The sequence below is a fragment of the Stegostoma tigrinum genome, unplaced genomic scaffold (assembly GCF_030684315.1).
Source record: "Stegostoma tigrinum isolate sSteTig4 unplaced genomic scaffold, sSteTig4.hap1 scaffold_233, whole genome shotgun sequence".
Classification (NCBI taxonomy): domain Eukaryota; kingdom Metazoa; phylum Chordata; class Chondrichthyes; order Orectolobiformes; family Stegostomatidae; genus Stegostoma; species Stegostoma tigrinum.
Window position 1 is genome coordinate 318,557 of NW_026728167.1, and position 13,361 is coordinate 331,917.

At 44.1% G+C, this 13,361-nt stretch overlaps 2 long non-coding RNA genes across 2 annotated transcripts; one reads left to right on the plus strand and one right to left on the minus strand.

The window, feature by feature from the left end:
• The first annotated feature begins 3,322 nt into the window (after window positions 1-3,322).
• Window positions 3,323-12,144, plus strand: LOC132207965 (uncharacterized). Its single transcript, XR_009444044.1, has 4 exons — window positions 3,323-3,371; window positions 4,228-4,359; window positions 10,806-10,912; window positions 11,733-12,144. It is a non-coding gene; the product is annotated as an uncharacterized LOC132207965 (long non-coding RNA).
• Window positions 4,305-11,126, minus strand: LOC132207966 (uncharacterized). Its single transcript, XR_009444045.1, has 3 exons — window positions 10,796-11,126; window positions 9,625-9,699; window positions 4,305-4,447 (listed from the first exon to the last, which is right to left on the minus strand). It is a non-coding gene; the product is annotated as an uncharacterized LOC132207966 (long non-coding RNA).
• Window positions 12,145-13,361: the final 1,217 nt, after the last annotated feature.

A 13,361-nucleotide genomic window follows, 5' to 3' on the forward strand; every position in this document is an offset into this window, starting at 1 on the left:
GAGGCAATCCAAAAGCACCACCTTGATATTCAATGATATAATCAACTTCTAGTGACAAATATCCAGTGTGTAACTATTCATCAGAAATTCAGCAAATCATAGAGTCAGAAAGTTGTGAAGAATGGAAACAGAGGCTTCAGTTCACTTCATCCATACCAATTACATATACCCAGTAAATCTTGTCCCATTTGCTAGCTTTTGACCCATATCCTTCTAAACCTTTCCAAGTCACATACCCATCTTTTCAAATGTTGTAATTGTACCAAACTCCATTACTTCCCCTTGCAGCTCATTCCACACACTCACCTCCCTCTCTGTGTGAAAAAGTTACCCCTGAGGTTCCTTCTGAATCTTTTCCAGCTCACCTTAAACTCGCACCCTCCAATTTTGGACTCCCCCACCCCGCTGAAAACACCTTGTCTAGATACCCTATCTATTCCCCTCCTGACTTTATAAATCTCAGTAAGGTCACCCCTCAGCTTCCGAATCTCCAGGCAAAAGCTATTCGGTTTCTCCCTGCAGCTCAAACCTTCCAAACCGGGCAAATTCTTATGAATCTTTTCTGAACCTTTTCAATTTTTACAACATCCTTCCGATAGCAGGGAGACGAGAATTGCATGCAATATTCCAAAAGTGGCCTAACCAATGTACAGCCGCAACACGACCTCCCAACAACTACACGCAATGCACTGACCAATAAAGGCAAGTTGTACCAAATGCAACAGGAGTAGACTCCCAACTTTAAGGGCATTTAAATGGTCATTGGATAAACATATGGATGATAATGGAATAGTGTAGTTTAGATGGACTTCAGATTGTTCACATTTCGGCACAAAATCGAGGGCCGAAGGGCCGGCACTGCACTGTAATATTCTGTTATATGTTAAATGCTTTCTTTACTATCCTATCTATCTCTGAATCCACTTTCAAGGAACCAAGCGCCTGCACACCAGGACTCATTGCTCAGCAATACTCCCCAGGGCCTTACCATTTAGAGTACAAGTTCTGACCTAAGTTGATTTCCAAAACGCAACATGTCAGATTTATTCAAATTAAATCTACCTACCATTCCTTGGTCCATTGTCCCATCTGATCAAGATCCCATTGTACGCTGAAGTAACCTTTTTCAGTGTCCACTACATTTCCAATTTGGTGAACTTCCAGCTGGAAGTTTTCAAGGTCAATTGATGCTGGTCTAGCTCCACTAAAATCCCAAATGAATTAAAAAGAAAGTTTGATTTTCCAGAAAAAATATTGATCTATAGAGCTAATTGCTAAAATGTTGTGGGACATATTTGCAAAATGCAGTTCATGCATAATGTGAAGGAAAAAGATAAATCACAGCTCAGGTCACAGATAATTAAAGATAATGCAGCATTTTTGAAGCAGCTGGAGGAGCACTCAAAATGCCATGCCGAGTGGGTGTCGACTTCAAGATAAGTGTGATTAATGTAGTTTTGTTTTTTTGATTGGAATAGACATGTTGAGCTGAAGGTCCTGTTTTTATGCTGAATGGATCTCTGACCTTAATTTTTGAAAACAGAAAAAGCAGTCTCACAATTTCCATAATATGTCAGCTTTTGTGCTCCTGAGATGCTGTTTGGCCAGCTGTGTTCATCCAGCTTCACACTTTCTTATCGTGGATTCTCCAGCATCTGCAGTTCCCATTATCTCTGATCACAATTTCCATATGTTGCGAGCATCAAGTGATGAGGATTGCAATCTCCAAGACCACACAGCATCCTGGCTTGAGTCTATATCATTGTCCATTCATTGACACTTCTTCAAAATCCTGAACATCTGCATGAAACATATGTTAGTGTCCCGGGGTTTCACCATCATATTCTGAACGGAAATTAGACAGAGGCAATAAATGCTGGTCTTGCCAACAAAAGTCATCTCACCAGAACAAATAAAAGTAATCTGTACTATTAAAGACATATATTCAGCCCAATCTGTTTATTAAAGCGGTTTTATTGAGATTTTAACTTTGTTCTATGTCTCTGATCTTTCTGAAAATCCATGAGGCTTTCTTGAGTATTTTCAGAGTGTCGTTTCAAAATCGTATTTGGAAGTTATACCCATCATTCTGAAAGGGAGAGCCTTCGTGGCCAGCTGCCCCTAACCCTCGCCCCTCACCTCGATCCCAGGCCGCACATCTGCTAATGTGGTAGACTGCATCCGATGTTCCCATTGTGGCTCCGCTACATCGGAGAAACCAAGCGGAGGCTTGGGGACAACTTTGCAGATCACCCATGCTCGGTTCGCACTAAACACCTCCCCCTTCCATTCTGCAAATGACATGTCCATCCTGGGCCTCCTGCAGTGCCACAACGATGCCACCTGAAGGTTGCAGGAACAGCAACTCATATTCCGCTTGGGAACCCTGCAGCCCAATGGTATCAATGTGGATTTCACAAGCTTCAAAATCTCCCCTCCCCCACTGCACCCCAAAACCAGCCCAGCTCGTCCCCGCCTCCCTAACCTGTTCTTCCTCTCACCTGCCCCCTCCTTCTACCTCAAGCCACACCTCCATCTCATACCAACAAACCTCATCCCGACCCCTTGACCAGTTCGTCCTTCCCGGACTGACCGATCCCCTACCTACCTCCCCAACTACACTCACCTTTACTGGCTCCATCCCTGCCTCTTTGACCTGCCTGCCTCCTCTCCACCTATCTTCTCCTCCGCAGCAGCAGCTACGCACTGATGATGGCTTCTCGACTGGAGACGAAACGTTTGTAATTCATTTGCCAAACTCGGGGAACAAACCAACAGCCAACTATCTTCTCCTCTATCCATCTTCGGTCCGCCTCCCCCTCTCTCCCTATTTATTCCAGAACCCTCTCCCCATCCCCCTTTTCTGAAGGATGGTCTAGGCCCGAAACACCAGCTTTTGTGCCCCTGAGATGCTGCTTGTCCTGCTGTGTCCATCCAGCTCCACAGCTTGTTATCTCACACTCTCCAGCTTCCGCAGTTCCCATTGTCTCCCCCTGGTTGGTGGAAGAATAACCCCGCCCACCCGCTGCGCGAATGACGTGAACAAAAACAAAGCCCCGCGGGTCCGGCAGCTTCTGTGACGGAGTAAACACAGTTGACGTTTCGGGTCTGGTGATCCTTGCTCAGAACAGAGTTTACGTTTCCGGTCTGGTAACCCCTACTTAGAACTGGGCCCTGCCCTTGTCCTCTGATTGGTTGGAGGAGAAGCATTTCCGCTGCCTTTTCTGTCCAGCCTCTTGCTTGCTATTGGTCGTTCGATGTCAAACCGGCGTATTCAGCTATGGTGCATGCGCACAGCTCATTGTGACTGTGAGCATGCGTACTGAGAGGGATATCCGGAATGAAATGGTTCTCCATGAGAGCCACAAGCGGTGAGGACAGGTTAAAGGGGAGGGCAGCTTCGGTGCTGTATTCCAGCAAGAGGGCTGCGTGATTGCTCAGTTTAGGTCTCAGGTCCCAAACAGGGGTCTTCCGATGCCGCTTTTAGTTTGCAGAGAGCCTCAGGCTTCCTCCCTGAAACAGGCCTAGACTGTCCTGTGAGAGGGAAGGTCCTGTCAGCTTTTACCCTGTCAAGCCACTTCAGAATGTGATTACAGCAATGAGAGGTGTTCTCAGTAAAGCAGAACTCCAATGTGCACTCACTGGTTAGAGGTCTTTCCACTGTGTCCTGTGTCAGCACCCTCACTGAGTTTTTAAATAATGTTTGGCTTGAATCTGAGAGTTGAACGGCGACGTCTGGGCTGTGAGCAGCAGTTGTGCTCCAAAAAAATACAAAATCAATTATTGGTTTCTGAGGCCAGGCCTGGAAGTTAATTGCAGGTTGTTTCTTATTTGAAAACTGTGTAGACGCTTTTGGCCATTAATAATTTCAGCATCTGAGAACTGGTGCCAGCAAGTCTGGGAGACAATGTGGTCAAACAGAAGGACTTCAAAACTGGGCCAAATTCACATCTTTGATGCTGAGCTGGCTGCTGGTGTGACAGAGCCTCAGAGAAAGACCACATAATGGAGGGAGAGAGCTGAACAGGGTCGGGCTGTGTGGTTTGGATATTGGGGTTATTCTTTGCCCATCACCCCACCACAAAATCCAGCCAGTTGTTTCTCTCATTGTCCCTCTTCCCCAACACTACCCACTTCTGTACCTCCAGCCCCTATCCCACCCCTTGCTTCCCCCAGTATCAGCAAACTTCCAAAGATATTTCTGACATACTCTGTTACTTTTCTCAGAACATTCAACAACTTGAAAACTGGATTGAAAATGAGAGACAGAGCAGCCACTGCAGAAGCTTCCAAAATCACTCTGCACTTTCTTGAACTGCTGCAATCCACGTGGTGATGTAGCTCCCATGTTGCAAATTGGTAAGGAGTTGTAGGATTTTCATCCAGTGGTGATAAGGTCGTGCTGTTTTTTTGTGTCAGTTGTTGTCATTTTGTTCTTATGTTCCACCTTCAACAGAATAGAAACATAGAAAATAGGAGCAGGCGCAGGCCATTGTAGCTTTCGATCCTTCTCTGCTGGTCACTTTTGATCATGGCTGATCATTCTACTCAGCTTCTTCCCACTTTAGTGCCAGACCCTTTGATCCCTTAAGCCCCGACAACTATACATATCATCTTATTCTTGTTAACATCCAGTGTTCGCCCTTGACTGCTTTCTGTGGCAGCAAATTTCACAGGGTCACCAGTCTCTGTATTTTTAAAAATTTCCTCATTTTAATCCTGAACAGCGGAGCCCATGCCCCGAAGCTCCGACTCCCTGGTCATTGACAACATCCTTCCTGTATTTACCTAGAATTTTATTGGTTTCTGTGAAATCTTTCCTCGTTCTTCTAAACTCCAGTGAATTTCATCCTAACCAATCCATCCTATTCTTATATGTAAGTCTTGCCATCCCAGGAATCAGTCTGATCAACTGTTGCGAATAGCCTCCATAGCCAGAAGCTCCTTCATCAGATAAAAATTCCAAATTTACACATACCATCCCAGGTGTGGTCTCACTAAGATCCTGTAGAATTTCAGTAAGACATCCCTGCTCCTGTACTCAAACGCTCTAACTCTGCAGGTCAAAATACCATTTGCCTTCTTCACCCCCTGCTACACCTGCATGCTTACTGTCAGTGACTTGTGTTTTCCTAGTTTTGTAATCCAACTGGATAATCTCGAACTGAGACGCATTTCTCATTTAAATAACTAATTGATTGTATGAATACCTGGGATCCACCACTGACCACCGTACAACACTGGTTACTGACTGGCACACAAGAAATGACTGTTTATTCTGACTGTTTCTGTGTGCGAAACAGTTCTGTATCCCTGTGAATACTCAATCTCCCATGCTTTAAATTTACGTGCTTATCTCTTCTGTGGGACCTTTTGAACACTTTCACAAAGCCCACGTAAGCTATGTCCACTGCCTTTTCAACTCTAAATGTTGCACTCTTGAAACATTCCAGCAGATTTGTCCAGCATGATTTCCCTTTCATAAATCCATACTGACTTTAATTCTGTCACTGTTTTCCAGTGTTAAGTTTAAGGTTTATAGTTCTCAGGCTTCTCCCACATCCCTTCTAAACCAAAGGATTAATATCAGCCACTCTCCAGTCATCTGGCACCCACCAAATATTTACAGCTGATAAAAATTCCTGCAATTTCCTCCCTTACTTCCCACAATGTCCTGGAATACACTCGATCAGGTCCTGATGATTTATCCACCTTTGTATTTTCGAAGACATTTAGCACTTTGTCTCCTGTAATGTGAACTATTTTCAAAATATCAAAAATTATTTGAGTTCTCTAGCCTCCTTCGTTACAACTTGTCCATGCCGACCAGGCTTCCCAAACTGAACGAGTCCCACTTGCTTGAGTTGAGTCCATATCCCTCTCAATCTTTCCTGTTCATGCAGCTGTCCAAATGTCTTTTAAATATTGGAAGTGTACCTGCATCTGCCACTTCCTTTGGCAGTTCATTCCACATAGAAACAACCCTCTGTTTGAAACAGCTCCTCATGGCTGCCCTTCAAATCTTTCTCCTCTTCCGTTAAAAATTACGCTGTTGTTTAGACTCCCCGATCCAAGGGAGAAGACCCTTGCTGTTCACATTATACCCCTCACGATTTTATAAACCTCTCAAGTCAATGCTCAACCTCCTATTTTCCAGTGAAGTCCCAGTCTCTCCTCATAACTCATACCCTCCAGTACTGGTAACCTATAGACTGTAAGTGTAGCATGAAGCCACCAGGAGTAGAAAGTTAATCCAGCCACGAGAAGCATCACCTAACCTCCATCTCTTTGGCCCTTCGTCAAATAGTATGGCAATAAGCACTGTCCAGATTCAGGCATGAACAGGGAACATTTCAGCTTGCTTTCTGCAGCCCCCGAGTCTTGAAATTCCCCTCCCAAATGAAAAGGGATCTTCCATTCACCTTATCTGTACTCTTCATGATTTTATATACATATAAATCACCCCTCCATTCTTAGACTGCAGTGGAAAAATGCCTCAACCGATCAAGCCTCTCCTTGTGATTCTCAACCTCCATTCCTGGCAACTTCCTGCTAAGTCTTTGCTGAATCCTCCCCAGGTTGATGATATCCTTCGAAGAACAGGAGATCTGAAGTGGACACATTACTCCAGAAGAGGCCTCACTGATGTTCTGCACAATTTCAACATAACGTCCCACCTCCTATACTCTAAAGGCCTGAGCAGTGAAGGCAAGTAGGCTAAACTCCGACCTAACCACCCTTTCTACATGTGACGCCAACCTCACAGAATTCAGGGCCTGAACCTTGAGGTCTCTCTTTTCGACAACACTAACCCCAAGGCCCTACATTTAATTGTACAAATACTGATCTTGTTTGTTTTACCAAAATGAAATACCTCGCCTTTATCCAAATTAAACACCACCTGCCATTCCTCAGCCTCTTAACCCTATAAATCAAGATCTCTTTGTAATCTTGGACATCCGCACATCCTTCTTAAATCTGCCCCCTCTCACTTTAAATCTGTACACTCTTTTCCATTCCCCATCCCTGGGAAAAAGACGCCGTGCATTCTTCCTGTCTAAGCCCCTCATGATTTTATCCACCTCAGTAAGGTCACCGCTCGTTCTCTTACATTCCAAGGAATAAAGCCCAATTCTGGACAACCTCTCCTCAGAACTCAGGCCTACTATTCCTAGCAACATCCTTGTAACTCTTCTTTGCACGTTTTCCAGTTTAACTGTGCCTTTCCTGTAACAGGGTGACCAAAACTGTACACCACACTGCAGGTGTGGCCTCACCAATGACTTGTATATCTTTAACATAACGTCCCAACTCTTAAATGCAATGCATCAACCGAAAAAGGCCAGCATGCTAAATGCTTTCTTCACCACCCTGTCTACCTGTGATGCTGCTTTCCACCAACTATGCGCTTGTGCTTCTTGGTCTCTCTGCTCCACAATATTCCTCAGAACCTTACCATTCACTGTATAACTCCTACCTTGGCTGAACTTTCCAAAGGCCAACACCTCACGCTTAGCTGTGTTGAATTTAATTTGGCAATCCTCAGCCCACTTCCCCATCTGATCACAATCCCCCTGTAATTTTTGATACCTCAGCGATACCTCTTAAGTTTGCAGATGATACAAAATTACTAATCGTGCCATATACATTCACATCCAGATTATTTATGTAAGGGACAAATAACAAAGGTCCCAGTATCGGCCCCCGTGGCACACCATTAGCCACAGGCCTCCAGTCCGAGAACCAACATTCAGCCATCACGCTATGCTTCCTACCGTCGACCCAATTTCGAATCCCATAAGCTAGCTGTCCTGGATCCCACACAACCGAACCTTCATGACCAGGCTGCTGTATGGGACCTTGTTAAAGGCCTTACTAAAGTCCATATAGACAGCATTCGCTGCCCTAATCTCATCAATTCTCTTGCTTACCTCCTCAAAAAACTTGAATAGATTGTCAGACATGATTCCTGTGCACAAAATCATGCTGACAATCCCTCATCGTATCTTGAATATCCCAGCTTTGGTTGATCGACTCCCTAAATATCATCTTCAATACCTTGTCTACCACTGGTTCACTGGCCTGTAGTTCCCTGGCTGGTCTTTGCTACCTTTCTTAACCAATGGGACAACATTAGCCAACCTCCAGTCTTCTGGAATTTCAGTAGTGAGAAAAGATGAAGGGAAAAATCTCTGCAAGGGCCTCTGCAGTTTCTTCCCCTGCCTCCCACAGTGTCCAAAGATGGACTTCATCAGGTCCAGTGGAATTAACAACCTTAATGTGCTTTAAGGTTGCAAACGCCACCTTGATGGTCCGAAACATCCCCACTTGCTTCCCTTGTTTCCTTAGCATCCATGATTCTCTGCTTAGTAAACACTGAGGAGAAATACTCGTTAAAAATCTCCCCCATCTCCGTGAGCTGTTTTCAAACCAAAATATTTCGACCCCTGACTTGTCCCCCCTCCATTTCTTTCTCAACAGTAAAACTTGATGCAATATATTCCTTTCAAATCTCTCTCCTCTCCAGATGCTCAACACAGAGTTGATCTCTTTCATCTTTATGGAGCCCTGCTTGCTCTCTCGGTGCTCTCTTGCTCTTAGTGCACTTGCAGAAACTCTTGGAATTATTCTTAAGCTTATCAACCAAGGCAGTTTCATGTTACCTTTTTGCCATCCTGATCTCCTGTTTAAGAATGCCCCTAACACTGTTTACACTTTCAAGAGATTTATTTGAGCCGAGTTTTTATTTATATCTACTAATTTATTTTTTTTTATTCTTGACTAAAACCTGAGTATCTTTTTTCACCCATTGTTCTCTAATCGTACCAGCCTTACCTTTCACTCTTACGGGGACATAATGACTCTGAATTGTCACATTTTTGAAAGCCCCCCCACACTTATCAGACATCCTTATCCCTGCCGTCTACTCATGTCAACGTTTGAAAGTTATCAAAACAGAAGCTGCTGGAAAAGCTTAGCAGGTCTGGCAGCATCTGTGAAGGACAAATCAGAGTTAATGTTGTGGGTCTGTTAATCCTTCCTCAGAAGTGTTGAAAGTTCTTTTCTTACAGCATTAAAATTTGCCTTACTCCAGTTAAAGCTTTTTCTTTTTCTGGAAGGCATATCCTGTTCCATAATTGTTTTAAAACTGACAGTAATTCTGTCACAAGACTCAAAGTTTCCCTGTACTGTCACTTCAGTCACTTGCTACGCCTTATTTTTTTTTTCCATAGGAGCATCGATTTATTGATAAAGAAAAAATTCTTGAACACATTTCAGAAAATACTCCCCATCTAAACCTTTAACACTATGGCAGTCCCATTAAATGTTTGGAAACTGAAAATCACCGATTATGACCTTGTTATTCTTACACATATCTGAGATCCCTCTGCATATTTGTTCCTCAGTTTCCCTCTGACTATGAGGAAGCCTATGGTACAATCCCATCAGATGATTGTTCCTTTCTTATTTCTTATTTCTTATTTCTAATTTCAGCATATGTTTTCATGGGATGATTTTTCAGAAACATCTCTTCTAGTGATAGCAGCAATGTTTTCCTTATTTAAAAAAAATTCCTGCAATTAGCCCATATTCGCTCCAAACCATTCAAATTCATGTACTTACCTGAATGTTTTTCAAACATCGTAACCACCCACATCCTTCACTTCCTCTGGCAGTTCATTCCACACACTGAGCACTCTATATAAAACAAAAAGATGCCCGTCATGTCTTTTTTAAAATCTTTCTCCTCTCATTTTAAAAATATGCCCCTGGTTTTGAAATCCCCCACCTGAGGGATAAAACCTTTGTTATTCCTTATCTGTGTCTCATTATTTTATTAACCTACATAAGGTCATCCCTCAACCTCTTACCTTCCCGTGAAAGAAGTTCCCACCAATCCAGCGTATTTTTATAACTCAACGCCTCCATTCCCGGCAATATCCTGGTAAGTGTTTTTCCAAACCCACTCCAGTTTAACAATATTCTTCCCAGAACAGGACAACCAGAGCAGCACACAGTTCTCCAGAAGAGGACTCTCCATCATCACTTCCCAGCTCCTGTACTCAGGCCTGAGCAATGAAGATAAGTGTGCTAAATGCCTTCCACATACCGTGTCTACCTGTGATGCAAATTTCAAATAATTATGTGCCTGAAACCCTCGGTTTTTTCTGATCTGCAACACTACCCAGAGCCCAACCATTAATTGTGTCAGTCCTGCCTTTTGAAGTATTGCGTTGTGGTAAAACAAACATTTATCCAAACAAAATTCAATCTGCCATTCCTCAGCCCATTGCCCCAATTGATCAAGATCTCTCTGAAACCCAGAAAGCTACGAGGCCATCTCCCTTACTTTGACAACAAATAATAATCAGTGAAATGATGTTCTCCTTCATTTGTACAAGGAAGGGGTCAGACCAAATCTCGAATACCATATGCAGGTTTTGGTCTTCTGTTGTTTTATTCAAAGTGGCTCAGAGGAGGTTTACAAGATTGAAACCTGGAATCAGTGGGTTGTCTGAGGAAGATGGATTGGGCAGGAAAGAGGGAAAAGTGTTTGTCAGGAGCTGCTGATTAAAACAGGAAGCTGACGTGAGCCAGGATATAGGGTGTATTGTATTTTATAAGGTGAATTTATTCAAACTTGTGCCGCATGCATGCGGAAGAGGTCTATAAGCCTAGCTCGGAGACACTCTTCCATTTCCAGCTACTCGGAAACGGCATATTAAGGCATTTTCACATCAGAATGGTTGCATGTAACATTGATATAAAATAAATTTCAATGTCAGTTACTTACTACAAAACAGGATGCTGTTCAGTTTCTGTCAACGTTCTGAGTCCTCGAATTTCAACAGGACTGCCACTTCCATACTATCTTCAGAGCTTCTCTACCCCACCGTCAGCTCACAGCTGGGTGAGTAATACTTACATGACTATCAGAAGCTATACAGATAGTTTCAGAGCCCTAAGTAACTGTTGATGTTTCGCTGTTATGGACCTGCAGTTAAACTGTCTGAGAGATGTTAATGTGAAATCATCTCATTCATTTACATACTTCTATAAATTAAAGTCTTTTGTCTTCATTTGATTCCTACGCAGAGGCTTTAATTTATAGAAGTAAACTCTTATCTACCGACACATCGGTATGCAGACACTGCCCTGAAACTTCCTGCCCAGCTAGGAATTCAGTGTAATGCTTTTGTAACTCCTTATCTTCTCACACATCGGTATGCAGACACTGTCTTAAGCTTCCTGACTAAATTAAAACTAGAATCAAACTGTTTCAAATAGGGTTCGGTGGGGAAATTTTGTAAAGGTGTGAAACCTCTGAAGCATGTAACTTCTGTCACTGGCAAAGGGGCCAGGGCACTGATTTGGTTCTAGCCAGACAAACTGGCCACTTGAAATCTCAATCTGTCACAGTCAACAACTCGAAATTGCCTCCTGCCATTAGCAGCCACTTTACTAGCAATCGATACTGTATCCTGGTCTTTTATGTTGTTGATGTAATAATTGTTTGGTATCCTGATTTTGTCTGTTGTAGTAATCGTTTTCTGTATCATGTCATTGTAAGTTGTGAAATCGTTTTATGTATCATGTCTTTTGTAAGTATAAAAAGCGGGGACTGTCCGCTGCTCGGGGAAAATTACTTGCGAGACTCCGCACTCTGAGTACAGTGATTCTCCACAGCTTGTGCTTGCTTGGTAATAAAGGGATTTGTGTTTTTTAAACAGGTCAGTGTCTTGTTGTTATTGCAGCAAGTCCGTGAGGGTCTCCAAAAACGAACTTGACATTTGGCGCAAGAGCAGGGTTCCAACATGTACAGCAGTCTCACCTGGAGGGCTGAATAAGTGATCGTTCGAGTGTCAGTGGAGTGAGACAGATGGGCCCGCAAGGTACGATTCACCTTGGTCTCTCTTACTAACCTGCCATCTGTGCGACCCCCTCATCCCTGCGTGTCTCTGTACTGACGGAACCCGGGATAACTCACGGCCTTGAACACTGCTAAATCCTGATGCCTGGAGGTTCGAGTCCCCTGGTGGCCGGGGTTGGAGTCCCCAGGTCAGATAACGGGTAATTTTATAAATCCAGGAGGATAGATTTCACCCGGTGACCGGGGGGTGAAATCCTGTGTCGGGCAATAGGGAAAAGGTAGGGCGTTTCTTGTAAGACCTAGGTACAGTGTAGTTACCGTGTCTGTCTGTTTCCACCACCCTGCGTTCGACCGGTTGTTAAGAGGGGAAATCCCCCACGCGAAGGTCAGGACCCTGAAGTGGGTGTTGAGACTAAGTGCACTGCGGTAGTATACAGGGATAGTAAAAAGTGAAAGCGCTAATAAAAAAAAAGCAAAGGAAAAAATGGGACAAACACTGGATAAATGAGGTGTTGGCACTCCTTTACATCGATTATGCTGGGATAATCCCGAAAATGAAGTACAGTACAGACGCCTGTCAGCATGCTTAAACAAAAGATTGGGAAATGAGAATTGGCCATTGGGGAGAACGCGGGATATCGATCTATGCACTAAAGCAGGAGAGGCACTGGAAAGGGTTAATGTCATTCTAGAGAAAGAGAGCTGAGGAGCTGACTGAAAAATCAAAACTGGCCAGTTGGGTGGATAATGCACGTAGCAGAGGGATCAGTGCCTGTGATAACGAGGGGAAACCAAAAACTTGGGAAGTTTTAAAACTGCAGTGTGAGGATCATGAGACGATGAAAGGGAAAGAGTTAACCAAGAAAGACAGGAGAGAGAACAACGAGACAAGGAATGGGGGCTAGAGCGGCAGGCCGCATTGACAGAAAACAAAAAAAAATCGAAGGTACCTCCTAACGTATCTGGCATGCCGATGTTCCAAATTAATGACATGGATGAGCAAGACCGAGGAGGACTGGGGAAGGCATCCCTGTGCCTCATCGGGACTGCTTCCCCCTCCAGAACCCTACCCGTCCTTGGCCAATCTACATCTGCAGGCAGCCCAACACCGCCATCAGTCCCAGCAACCGCCACCGTACGCTGCCCAAACTAAACCTCCCATAGAATCTCCAAGCGCTTCAGTAGGCAGCCCACATGAATCCCCTGGCAAGCCCACGGCTTGTACAGACCCAAACCTCCTGTCATACCAGATCTAAAACAAAACAGGGAAACAGGAAACAGGGCGCAGGCCAGACGGTCAGTGAGCAAAAGGAGGGACGACAGGATCCTTTTAAAACCCATGAGAAGCCCAGGAAGACATAAGTCCTGGGTGCAGCCTCCTTGACCCTCTAACGACTGTTTACTGTTTCCTGGGGATTCCACAAGTAGCGAAGAATATGATCGTCCCAACTCACATGCAGAGGATAGTGAATGTGAGGACAGAGTTTGG